This window comes from Vicugna pacos, chromosome 30, assembly GCF_048564905.1.
Source record: "Vicugna pacos chromosome 30, VicPac4, whole genome shotgun sequence".
Lineage (NCBI taxonomy): Eukaryota > Metazoa > Chordata > Mammalia > Artiodactyla > Camelidae > Vicugna > Vicugna pacos.
The window spans coordinates 24,803,260-24,816,939 of NC_133016.1; the positions used below are offsets into that span (position 1 = coordinate 24,803,260).

The window sequence follows — 13,680 nt, forward strand, 5'->3', positions numbered from 1 at the left end:
AACAAGTTAAAAAACAATTATAGGGACCTCTTTGAAATTGTAGGACAATCAGGAAAAGCTCCTAAAGAGCCAAGTGTTAGAAATGTATAGTTCTGTCCACCATTCTTTTTAAAATACATGAAAAAGCACTGACATTCTCCCATTTTATTTTTATTTTATTATTTATTTTTACTATGCTGTTTTATTATTTTGCTTTTGTGAAGGTGATGTGTTTATAATGGTTTCCATAGGTTAACCATACATATTACCTCCCTTAATTCTATTTCCCACAAAAGATGTTTAGTTCTTCAATATCAAATTGTCCTGCTATGGTGGCTGTCAGAAATCTGACCCCTAGAGTTTGTTAGTGTCTCTTGAAAAATCTAGTTCCAAGTGGAATCTTAATGAGGGAATAGAGGAAAATAAGACTGGAAAAATAGGCCGAGGAAGTCGTTTGCCTATTGCATGTTCTTACCCTTTGACATATAATTAGACCTGGCAGGCATATGGCAAGTGCTCTCTCATTGTACTCTCTGCACACAGCGCTCAAAACCATTTCCAAATGGTGTTTTCTGGTCCGTCCTTTCAGGCCCACCAGCAGGCCACGGTCTGCAAATGTGCTATGTAATTCTGACCCCTAGTGGCCAAGGAGGCTTCATCTAGACACACTTCAATTAACATGTTTAAGGTGTCATGTACCAAAAAGTTACCTTTTTTTTTCCATTTAATTTTTTTATCTATATCTGGGTTGAATTCAACCTTCCCCCACTGTTTCATGGTGCAGTATGCCTCTTACTCCATCTGTCATACAGCAGACAACCATGAAATCAAATCTGCCTCCTTTCCCTACTGACAGAGAATGAGATGTAAGGTTTAATGCAAGTGAGAATGGCTTAAGTTTTACACCCAGGAGGGAGTCATCCCTCCCTGTCTTTAGAAGCTGACAATGAATTATGTTACAACACAGAAGTCCAACTTGTGTCAACAATGCTTCCCAGAACTTTCCCATATAAGCTCGGAGACAACCATTGTTTTCAGGGCCACTTCCAATAGGTGAATTTTGTACCTTGAAGTTTCCTATGGAAACCCAAATGTTTCACCTGGGATGCATTATTTATCACAACTAAGTACCACTTGACACCAACTGCACCTTTAGTTATGTGATAGACAAAAATAATTAAACTGGAGACTGAAGAAATGTACAAAGAATTGAGTCATTTTGAAAGAAAAAATATTCACAAAGGCATAATCTGGAGCAGGAAGTATCATAGAATGCCTAACATTTAGACACCATCATAGATGTCAAGTGTATTCACACACAATTTCTTTTTACTGCATTCAATCATTACAACTGTCCTGTGAGGAAAGAGGGATTTTTCACTTCATTTTGCAGTTAAATACACTAAGGCACAGAGAGGTGACTGGTCTTATCCAGCTACAGAGCTAGCTTAAATCATGTGCATGGTTTTTTTCTTTTATTTATGATAAGCTCAACATCTTTTTTATGCTTGACTTACAAGAAGGGATACTTCTGTGGGGTCCCTTGGCAGCCACCTGAATTTCAAGAGGATATTGAGTAATTGGGAAGGTAGAAAAGGCAGGAGACAGGAATGTGAAATGAAAAAAAAAACATGTAAGGAACTGAGTTACATCACCACTCTATTTGATAGTTAGAGAGCCAACTGGATCATGCAAAACTCAAAGCAAGTGTGGAGTTTTCTGGGGACTTGGGACCATATTACTGTTTAATTCAGTAAGAATCAAGGAGTGGAATTTTAGTCTCTGTTAAGATTTTATCATCATCATTAATAAGTCTTTAATGTTCTTATTGTTTTAGGTACTGTGTTAGATAATAAAAATTATTGCAAAATTAATAATGCTTGTTCTTTTATTGAGAGCCCAGTATCTGCTTTAAATAACTTACACAATATTATCTTATGATCAACTGTGAAGTAAATATTATTATCCCCTTTCTGTAAATGAAAAGCCTGAGGCTTGGAAATGTCAAGCAAAGGGGCCAAGGTCTTAAGTTTATAAATAGCACAGGTCATTCTAACCCCCACACCTCATGCTCTTAACTTTAAAGACAAGTACATGAATAAGGTAAGGGGTCCCTAAACCTCCTCCTAGGGCCATTTAGGACACACATATGAAGTACACACTAGTCCAAATATCACTGCAAGATACTCAGAAAAAAAGGAGACGCAGGATGAAAATAAAGAAGAGCAAAACAGCAAAGTTATCTAGAATTTCAATGTCTAATAAAACTGTATCATTAAAAATCAGATTTCCCAGGAATCTGCATATATGCAGAAGGAACCCTACTTCAGGATGGCACCTGCACCCCAATGTTCATAGCAGCACTATTTACAATAGCCAAGACATGGAGACAGCCTAAATGTCCATCAACAGATGACTGGATAAAGAAGATGTGGTATATTTATACAATGGAATAACTACTCAGCCATAAAAACTGAAAGCATAATGCCATTTGCAGCAACATGGATGCTCCTGGGGAATGTCATTCTAAGTGAAGTAAGCCAGAAAGAGAAAGAAAAATACCACATGAGATCACTCATATGTGGAATCTAAAACAAACAAACAAACAAACAAAGCACAAATACAAAACAGAAATAGACTCCTAGACACAGAATACAAACTTGTGGTTGCCAAGGGGGTGGAGGGTGGGAAGGGATAGATGGGATTTCAAAATTGTAGAATAGATAAACAAGATTATACTGTATAGCACAGGGAAATATACACAAGATCTTATGGTAGCTCACAGAGAAAAAAATGTGACAATGATATATATATGTTCATGTATGACTGAAAAATTGTGCTCTACACTGGAATTTGACACAACATTGTAAAATGATTATAAATCAATAAAAAATTTTAAAAAATCAGATTGCATAAAAAGAACCATTTTATTGATGGGATAGATTATTTGGGGTTAACTTTTTAACTATTGGGTGCAAAGAGAATATCCAAAGGTTGTTTACTATGCCTGTGAGGCATATGGACAATTTCCTCACTGTGATACACCATATAAGGGAGTTCTGATGCAATAAAGTCACTGGGACGGGAAGTGTTTGCCCATGACCATTCTGGTGGACAGGACACAGGAAGAGATTGCTATAGTGATCTGTCTGAAGAGAAAGGAGTCGTAGTTAAGAAGAATAACTAGAAACAAGGGAAAGAATCTACTGTGGTACTTTCCATTACTTAAAGCAACTGGGTATGGCAACAATCAAACAACAAACAAAAAACAGAACATAAAGTAATCAACCACTTCTAAATCTTGCTGGACTGAATATTAAATTTTTACTTGAAATTCTGCTGAGTCTTAAGGATGTGGGGGTGAAATTAGCAGGATTCTTTACCCTTGATCAAGTCAGTAGCACATTTAACATACTGTTCTTGAAGAACATTCTTTGTTTCTTTATGTATTTGAATGTGTCCATATTAAGTTCTCTGAATTAGGAGTATTTACCTCTACTAATATTAGAGCATTAGGAAACTCTTAAATGCCACTTACAGATTTAAAATCACATGTCCCCTTGACAGAGCAGTTCCCACGCAGCTCTGAAACTCAAAGACGCAATCAAAATCACACATTTAAATTAACATCTTGAACTTCACATGTATGACTCATGTTGAATATGCTTCTTGATTACGTGAAGTCATTATCTCTTCATTTGTTAACTAGAATGAGTTACTCAGCAGGGTCTTTGTGAAGGATAAATGACATAAACATGTGAGGAAAGCCTAGTGCTCCAATGTTACTCGACTGCTGTCTATTCCACGTGCCCCTTATGGTCTACTTTTCAGGCTCCTAAGCTGTGCGGTACAGTTTGCCCTGTGCTGAAAAGCTTCCGAGCGATATTGGGTTTTTCTTTTTCTTTTCTTTTTTTTCTTTTTTTTTGTATTTGTCTATTTCTGTTACTGCATGTGGGCTTTTATAATTTTTTGACTTATCTATTGCCGTCAGTCTTTCATTTTTCCCCCTTTCTTATTTGTCTGCTTACTTGTTAATGTTCCCTTTTCTGTTTAATTAGCCCCATAACCTTGTGAAAGTCTAAGAAAAAAGTTACAGCTTGTTAGCATTACCTTTGAAACAAGGAGCACTTGTATTTTGAAAGGAGGCTTGTGCATCTGTGGACGTCAGTGAGTGGGCAGAAGGGAATCTATTTTCACGCTAATGATAATTTTAGCTGATCTTTATTAAGTTTCTCCCTTGTGCCCTAGCTGTGCTAGACACATACGACTTCAAGAAAAAAATGTACTTTATCTTACTATTTTATTTTTCCTTGCAAGTGTCTGGAGGGCAGGAACTATTCTGTAAACCTTTGTCTCCTCTGTGCCAAGCAAAGTTGTGCATAGAAGGCATTCCGTGAACATTCCTCAAACACACAAATGAATGGAAGTTTGACACCCAGAATAGGAAGCCTGTCTTGCTACCGACTGGGCATCTTTTCCAACATGATATCGTTGCAGACCCCAATTGTGAGTAGCTTTGTTGTGCTTCTCTGTGATGCATGCACAGGTGTGCTTGTACCTAGTCAGCAATAAAAAGTAAAGTAAGACCGTCATATTTGCGGGTGAGGCCCGAGCAGTCAACAACAGAAAGTGCGGGGTAGCTTAGCTGGTGCACAGAAGGGCTCACAGGGGCTCGGCTGGTCCCTGCTGCGGCCCTCGGGAACCTGACTTTGCACCTGCTCGCTGCCTCCCTCGACGCCTCTGGGAGCGTCTACCTGCCCTTAACCAGTTGGTGACATCCTCACAGCACCGCCAGCTGCTGAGTGACCTCAGGCCACCATCTTTAGGCTACACCCAGGGAACCAGGAACAGTCAGGTGCCCAGAGCAAATATGCTGCACTGCAGGCCATTGTGGAAGAACTGGGAAAAAAGATCAGACCTACCTAGGCGAGCAGCAAGAGCGCGAGAGAGACTAAAGGATGCTTCATCCATGCTGGAGGATTGGTACCCGAGCGCCTGGCTGAGACAGAACAGAATGCCAGGTCGCAGCTGCCTTGTGAGGCTGGAAGGTTTTCCATCTTCTCCCTCAAGAAGTTACAGTTACCCTCTCATGTTCAGTAGAAACTTTCTTTTCAAAATGGTAACAGTTTGGTTTCTCTTCCCTGTGCCCCTCCCGTGGTTCAGTAAGCTCTGAACCCACAATGTCTAAGATTAAGGAGAGATTTTGCAGTTGATAAGGATTTCCATTTTAAGTAGTTAGGAACTACCCGGGTTTGTGTTTTTGTGTTTTGTTTTGTTTTGTTTTGTTTTGTTTTGTTTTAAGCATTGATTCAAAAGATACACAAAAAAATTACCTATCTTAACAGCAAACTAGTTTGTCTCCAAGATACCATTGTTTTGCTCTCCTCTTTTGAATACATTTTGGATACATTTTGTTATGTATACCGTTATGTTATTCAGATTGTTCTTTGTTCCTTTTCATAAGCTGATAAAATTTGAAAGCTTTTTTGTTGTTGTTGCTTATTTGTTTGTTTTTTGCATTGCGGACTAACAGCACAAATAACTAAAATGCAAATTATAAATACAGAAGGAAGAGCGACTTCCCAAACCAAACCTAACAAGGATCCCCAAAATTTTTCTACATAAGCATGTATGTTTATTTCAGTTCTGCCTTTCCTGTAAGTTGAACCAAACATCTGGAGGAAAATGAAACCGTCTGCATCTTTGTGTGTGTTTATTATTTGATGTAATAAAGCCTATTTTCATTAACAACAAAAATAATAAAATAAAATAAATTAAATTAAAATAAAATAAAATAAAATACAATGCGAAAGCTATTTACACACTGTTTCAATCTTTTTACTTGCCTTTGGCAGACACTCACATTACCTATCCAAGCCTTTTGTGTTATCAGCATATAGGTGGAAACTCACTAGCTTATTAGGATGGATTTCATCATGAAAACAATGCTTAGCAGTGTTCAGCATTAACAGAAATTAAGTCAGAAGCGATGAAGAAAAATGAGACACTAATCCTGCAACCTGCAAAATAAACTCTTCTGATACTGGAATAATCCTAGTGACTCCATGCCTGCAACATCCTTTATATTAGGAGTAAATGCAAAGTCAAAATAGATGTATAGGGGAAATTCAGATGAAGATAAATGTGCAGAAGTCCTTTTCTTCAGAGAGAAGCCCTTTCTAATTTTATGTTCAGGATCTTCAGGGTAGGAAATACGTCTCTCAAATGTTTGGGGTTTTCTTCCACTGTACCCTGAATGTGATGAATAATGTAACCTGAAGTCTCTGACAGAGAGAACGAGAATCAGGGGTTGCCGGAGGGTACATAATCTGACCAAACGCATAGGTGCTGGACCCTTCCTATGTCTGTATATACACAGGACTTCTGTCTCATCCTTAGAGCTATTTCAAACTCTGTAGTTTTTTGCTGACAATCTCTACAGCCAAGACTAATACAAATAAAAATTTGTAAGGCACTATGTGTAAAGTATAATATTAATTGTAAGATGTCAGAATAAACTATCAAAAGATAATGTAGAAAGTAAGTACTCTGATTTGTCAAAAATAAATATCACTTTGAGTTTTTAAAGAAGATTTCAGGAAAGAATTCAGAAATTGGGATTTTAAAGCTGAAAGGGAAGTTAGAAATCAGCCAAATAAAAGCTTTTAAACATTTTCCAATACATGAATGTATCTTTAAATAGACTCTTAAGCAGAAACTTAACATGTAACTCTTACAACGTGGGTAGGGCAGAGGATACAATTCTCAGTGGCCCACAGTTACCCAGTCCACCCCTCAGCATTCTCTGGGGCCTCAGAGCCTTCCTCAGTTCAGTTTGAAGATCCCTGAAAATAAAAGCTAGAAGTACCTCGGTTACTACTAACATTAAATATGACCCAAATAACTTTACAAGGGGAGTAATATTTCTCCCTTACAAATAACCTGGAACATTGCTGGAATTGGTTCAGCACCTTCATCAACAATGCAAGGTTTTTGTTTAATTTTTGCAACTGTAGTATATTGGGATCTTTTTCTTGCCTAACCACCAAAATATAGCTGCTGATTTTCTGACTGTAATGACTGTCCTGGGGACAAGAAAAGGGGAAAGTGGCAATGCCATACAGAAGTCTTTTTTTCTCTCCACCACAACAATAACAAATCAAAAGTGTGTCCAGAACCTCCTGTCAATCCTTCCTTATATCTTGTTGGCTGTAACTGTCATATGGCCATCCATAGCTACCAAGGCATTTGGGAAAATAAGTTATCTCACCTAGTACTGTGCATTTGTAGCCCTGGACAAAAGCAGGATTGTGTTTGCAAGAAGGCAGGGGTGTTGGTTAATCAGCTAATCCTGCCGCCGCTGCCCACTCCACCCCTCATCTAGCCACAAATCTTCATTCTCTAACAGGGAACATTTATGTTCTTTGGCTTGGTTAACATCACCAGTAAATTGATGGTGGGGCTTCTGTCCACATTCTCAAACTGGACTTTGATAAATGAATCAAATTTGGAAAAGCAGAGACATGGGGAGAGGACATTTCAAGTGGAAGGGAAGATCAGTGGGTCAACTGTCTAATATTTACTTTCATTTTTAGGCCTCATTTAGAAATCATCTTTTCTGAATTCCTTTCATATTTGAATATATCATCAATATTTTCTGGTTATAAATATCTTACTATATGAAAACACTTTCCATTTCTAGTTACTCAGTTGAGATGTGAATTTATTAGCTTGAATTCTAAGGTTAACCAAATTAGAGAATTCCTTATCAGCCTTTGACTTTCTAAACTCAAATTCCAGTCCGCATCCTACTGGGTATATAAGCCTGAGTAAGTTATCTAATACCTTTGTAACTCAGTTTCATCATTTATCAGAGGAGGATAATCAGAATGCCTCCCTTGTAGGGCTGGTAAGACCTACACCTGATTGACTGCAGGTTCAGCTCTCAGACCAGAGCCAAGGCAGGCTCGCCCTGTGCCCTCACCAGGTGTTGGCTGTTATCACTGGGTGGTGAGCTCCTCCTGTGCTGAAATGCTCTCTTCCAAAGTCTTTTGACAAGAAGTATCACTGTTGACATAATACTTTCTGTGGGCAAACTCTGAACTAAGGAAAATTTAACTTTAATATAATTACATCTGATTCTTATGCCTCTTCCCTTCTCAGGCAGCTAAGTTTTTTGTTTTTCTTGCTCCATTTTCACTTGGTTGAAAACAATCCATATGATGAACACATAAGATAATTTTACTGATTTATTGGATACCCTCATCCATATTTCAGTAGAAAGTTGCAGAAAGTGGAACATGCTTAAAAAAAGGGAGAATGATCAGCAGTGGAATTTCAGGCAAGAGAAAAATACTGCCTGAGTGTAGCTTTCCCACTGTCTCCCAGTTCCCATCATTTAGATGATTATGTGCCAACTACTTATATAAGTGTCTTTCTGGTCACCTCTTGAAAGGTTTAAAGAACTCCTGCTTACCCTAAAAAATGGAGTGACAGTAAGCAGAACTAAGTAACTACATAAAATAGGATTGTTTGGTGAATACTTATTAGCCTGGTATTTGTAGACTTAACAAAAATGATTGATAGTTTTCAAGAATTGGAATTCCTGCCTATTAAACTAAAAAAACTCATTTTATATTTCCCGTAAAGGTCAGACCTTACGAAAGTCCTAGTTTCCTTGACTTAGCCAAAATTCATCAGGGCTTCACTCACATGGAGAAGGTCGAGGCAAAGAGACACAGAGCCTGTGGGCATCACTTGAATAATAACATATTCTGGCAAGGAAGATCTGATTTTGTTTTTCAGTAAAAATCAAATCATTGACCTGGACATCAAGATCTTTGTAATGTTTCAACTTGATAAAGCTGAACAGTGTTTCCAAGATTCACCTCCCTGTATGTCTCTGCTTAAGGTTGGCCACAAGAGAAAGCCATGCAAGATGAGCAGAAGTGAACAGAAGTTTTGTCTGTTCCTTAGAGGCGGGTGCAGTTCAGGCCCTGTCGTGGCTCCCACGTGCTTTGCAGCTCTGCTGGATCACCTTCCTGGTGAAGGCAGTGACAGAGTACATGCCCCCTCTGACTCCCAAGGGATTGCTCACAGCAGCTCCTCCACCTTCTGAGCCTAGTGCAAGTGTAGCTCCACCAGAAAAATGCCAGCTTTTTCTGCAGGTGCCCGTGGCATTGAAGTTGGAGATGTGGAAATGGGGAAAGGCCAATATGGGTTCTAGTGAGAGATGGACATATTTTCCAGTTGTTCCTGCTTCATGTCTACTTTGTCATCCTGACTGCTCTGTAACTTCAGGAGCAAAGTCAGATGCAAAAGGAGAAGAAAACAACTAAGCCAATGATGCTTTACAAATTCTCATAGAGCAAGGTCAAGTCTCTAAAATAAATTTCTTCTTCAAATCATTCCTTATGGTTCACTTCTCAGTTTGAACCTGCCCTGAACTTTTTGATACATGTCTTTTCCAACGTAGTAAGTGGTGAGAATTTCTGTTTACAAGTTGCTGAGTGCTTCCCCTGGTCACTCCCACTCTTCTTTAGACACTGCCTTTTTTTTTTTTATATTTACTTCTCATCTAAAATTTTAGTGCCAGTGTATTTTTAATAAGTGTTGATCTTTTATGATTATGCAGCCTGCTTCTTTTTAGCTTACAATGCCTTTTCCATCTTCCCTATCTCCCACTTCAGCTGGTATTTACCTCAGAAATTGTAATACAGATTCCTCGCTCTCCCCAGAGGTTTCAGAAGAGAAACCATCCTAGACAACTGCACTGTCCTGAAGGAAGGGGTATGGATCCACATTAGTACAAGCAGATCTGACCTGGGGCTGAGATGGCCCTGTCATCTGCATGTATAGAATGCCCTGCCTTACAGTTTCTGAACACTGTGAACACCTAAAGGAAATGCTGAAGCTCAAACTTTCTTTTGAGTGCTTTATTACACAATTATTTACTGTCTTGCAGATGTTTTTGGATTTCTTTGATTACATACATAGGTTTCCAAATTTAAAACAGGAAAGAGAAAAGGAAGAGTGCCAAACTGTGAAGGGAAGATCTATCGGATGCCAATGCCTTGGATGCACAGCAGTGGAGGGAAAAAATACAATGGATTCCAGATAAATGCGATCGCAGTCACTTTTTTTCCCCTGTGCCTTAGTGCTCAAGTTGGGATGAGTGCTGGGAAGAGACAGGGAGTGCAGAGTAGGATTGGGGGGTTGGGAAAACATTAAGGCACAGAAATGGAACTTTAACCAATAATAGCTGGATATTTCAAAAGTCTTCATGGTGATTTAAAGAAAAACTGCATCATGTCCTGTCTGTACTTGTGAATTATTCTATAAATATAAAATATCAAAAAATTATAAATAAAAAATTTTTAAAATTTAGAATAATTATTGTATTATTCCAAAGATGCCAAAAGAGAGAGTCTACATTATATAGCTTAGAAAATTCTCCACTGTCCCTTCAGCCAACATTATCTTATGACACAGATATTTCTTATTGTTTTCCAGAGTTTCTCATGCTGCAGTACATGTCTTTTTTCAATTAGTGTTATATAGACCTGTTAAGGCCCCAATACTACTGCTTTATGACCTAGATTATGGAGGGAAATGCAAGCCAATGTGGTGTGTGCATGAATTCATGTATGTATGTATATATGCATGTGTGTATATGTATGTGTGTATATGTATATATGTATGTATGTGTATATATATGTACAAATATATATATGTATATATATATGTAAGTAGCCCTGGACTCATGCATTGCTACAGCCCTTCTGTCTCAGTCTCTGCCATTGGCCTAAAGGAAATTGTTCCAGAAGGTGACTGAAGGCTCAATGCTACACCACATACACACAAAATCTTTCACTGCATTCTCCAACCTTTTTACCTCCACCTGAATCTCAAATCTTTTCCTCCTAGTCATGTTTTTCCTCTCCTGGTGCAACTTCTAAGGATATTAAATGAACTCTTACCCAGAAGTATTTAGGGAACATAGTCCTGGAGACCAACTTTCTTTCTTTTCTTTTTTAACATTTTTTTATTGAGTTATAGTCATTATACAATGTTGTGTCAAATTCCAGTATAGAGCTTTCTTTTCTAAATTGCCTAATCATTTGTCCTTGTTGAAAGAACCCTCACATAAAAGTCTATTACTGGACTTTCCTTGCCTGGGCATATGTGGAAATTGTAGGTTCAGAGTTCTGCAATTATCCTTGCAATTGGTATTTTTAAAATACACATAAAACTTATCAATATTAATAAGAGCATAGAATGTATGATTATTTCATTTGAGTGAACACCCTTTTATAACCATGAAGAATGGTGATAGAAATTTGCATAAATTACTTTATGCTTTAGTTTCCCATACAAACTGGAATTGAATGTCCAATATAAATTATAGAATGTTTATTCTGTGCCCTGTCCTATTAAATGCTCTAATGGAAATTCTTATAGAATGTGAACTGGTAAAATACCATTGAGAATATGAAGGTGACAAAAACAAAATGTGTGAAACAGAATATTTTAAATGTTAAAATTTATGATGCTGACATAAAAATTTATTTAAGGTTCAGAAAGGAAAATTATCCATTATATATTTTTTTATCTTCTTCATGTGTTTCCTCTATCTTTCTTCCAGCTTCTTGTATTGTACTCCTTCCCACAGGCATTCTTGATGTAAATGTTTAAATGAAGAACAAAAGAAGCACAGGCCCATTAGCAATTAAGTATAGCCATGTGTCCTATCTGAAACATACACAAAACACACATACATATGGGAAAAATCCCAGGAAAAACTCCTGATCTCAACTCATCTCCAGTTAAGCCCAGCCAGGCACGTCCTGTTGCACAGTCACCTCTTGGTGGAATTGTTTGCTCTCATTTTCTCTATTTGCTAAGTCTTCTCCACTAACAGCACTCAACCAAAATGATGCTCTTTATTGCCAATGATACTGTGCATTTTACTAAATTAAATGCCTATGTCTGACTTTTTGTGATTTTAGCAGCATTCACTTGTTTATAATACCTTTCTGTTTGAAACAGATTCTTCCTTTGTTTCCCAGCTTTCCCTATATATTTTTTGGTTCCTCCTCCTCAGTTTCTTAGGCCTGACAGTTTAAATGTTATGTAAAGTTTCATTGTAACTATACTATTTTGTTTATATTTTCTCCCTTTGTTATTCCAAAAGCTGTTTTGCTGAAAGAGTAAATAAAATTGGCAAACCTCTAGTGAAACTCACAAAGAAGAGAAAAGAGAGAGCACAAATAAGCAAAATAAGAAAGGAAAATGGGGAAATTACAACAAATAAAATAGAAATACAGAATATCATACAAGAATATTATGAAAAACTTTATGGAACCAAATTGGATAACCTAGAGGAGATGGACAAATTTCTGAAAACATACAGTACAACAAGACTGAATCAAGAAGAAACTGACCATTTGAACAAACAGATCACTAGAAGTGAAATCAAATTAGCAATAAAAAAACCTTCCTACAAATAAAAGTCCAGGACCAGATGGCTTTACTGGGGAATTCTACAGTACAAACATACAAAGAAGAACTCATACCATTCCTTCTCAGACTCTTCCAGAAGATTGAAAAGGAGAGAATACTCCCAAACTCATTCTATGAAGCCACTATGATACCATTCTATGGTATAACCCTGATACCAAAACCAGGCAAAGACACTATCAAAAAAGAGAATGACAGACCAATATCGCTGATGAACATAGATGCAAAAATCCTTACCAAAATATTAGCAAATACAATCCAACAGCACATAATAAAGACTATACATCATGGTCATGTGGGGTTCATCCCAGGGGCACAAGGGTGGTTCAACATATGCAAATCAATTAATGTAATACATCACATCAACAAGAGAAAGGCCAAAAACCACATGATAATCTCAATAGATGCAGAAAAGGCATTTGATAAAGTTCAACATCCATTTATGATAAAAACTCTCACCAAAGTAGGTATAGAGGGAACATATCTCAACATAATAAAAGCTATATATGACAAACTACAGCCAGCATAGCACTCAATGGTGAAAAACTCAAAAGCTTCCCACTAAAATCTGGGACAAGACAAGGCTGCCCACTATCACCACTCCTATTCAACATAGTCTTGGAAGTCCTAGCCACAGAAATCAGGCACAAGAGAGAAATAAAAGGGATACAAATTGGAAAAGAAGAGGTAAAAGTGTCACTATATGCAGATGGCATGACACTATATATATAGAAAACTATAAAAGGTCCACAGAAAAACTACTAGAGCTGATTGAAGAATTCAGCAAGGTAGCAGGTTTCAAGATTAATGTTCAAAAATCAGTTGCATTTCTTTACATTAACGATGAATCAACAGGAAAAGAAGGTAAAGAAACAATCCCCTTTAAAATAGCACCAAAGTAATAAAATACCTAGGAATAAATCTAACCAAGAAGGTGAAAGACTTATACATGGAGAACTATAAAACACTGATTAAGGAAATTAAAGAAGACTTTAAAAAATGGAAAGATATCCCATGCTCCTGGATTGAAAGAATCAATATTGTTAAAATGGTCACACTGCCCAAGGCAATCTACAGATTTAATTCAATCCCTATCAAATTACCCAGGACATAGTTCACAGAACTAGAACAAATCATAATAAAAATGTATATGGAACCACAAAAGACCTAGAATTGCCAAAG

General features: G+C 37.3%; 1 pseudogene; it reads left to right on the plus strand.

The window, feature by feature from the left end:
- The window catches only part of LOC116278396 (neuropilin and tolloid-like protein 1), a 56,490-nt pseudogene extending 51,411 nt beyond the window's left edge, over positions 1-5,079 (plus strand).
- The last annotated feature ends 8,601 nt before the right edge of the window (positions 5,080-13,680 follow it).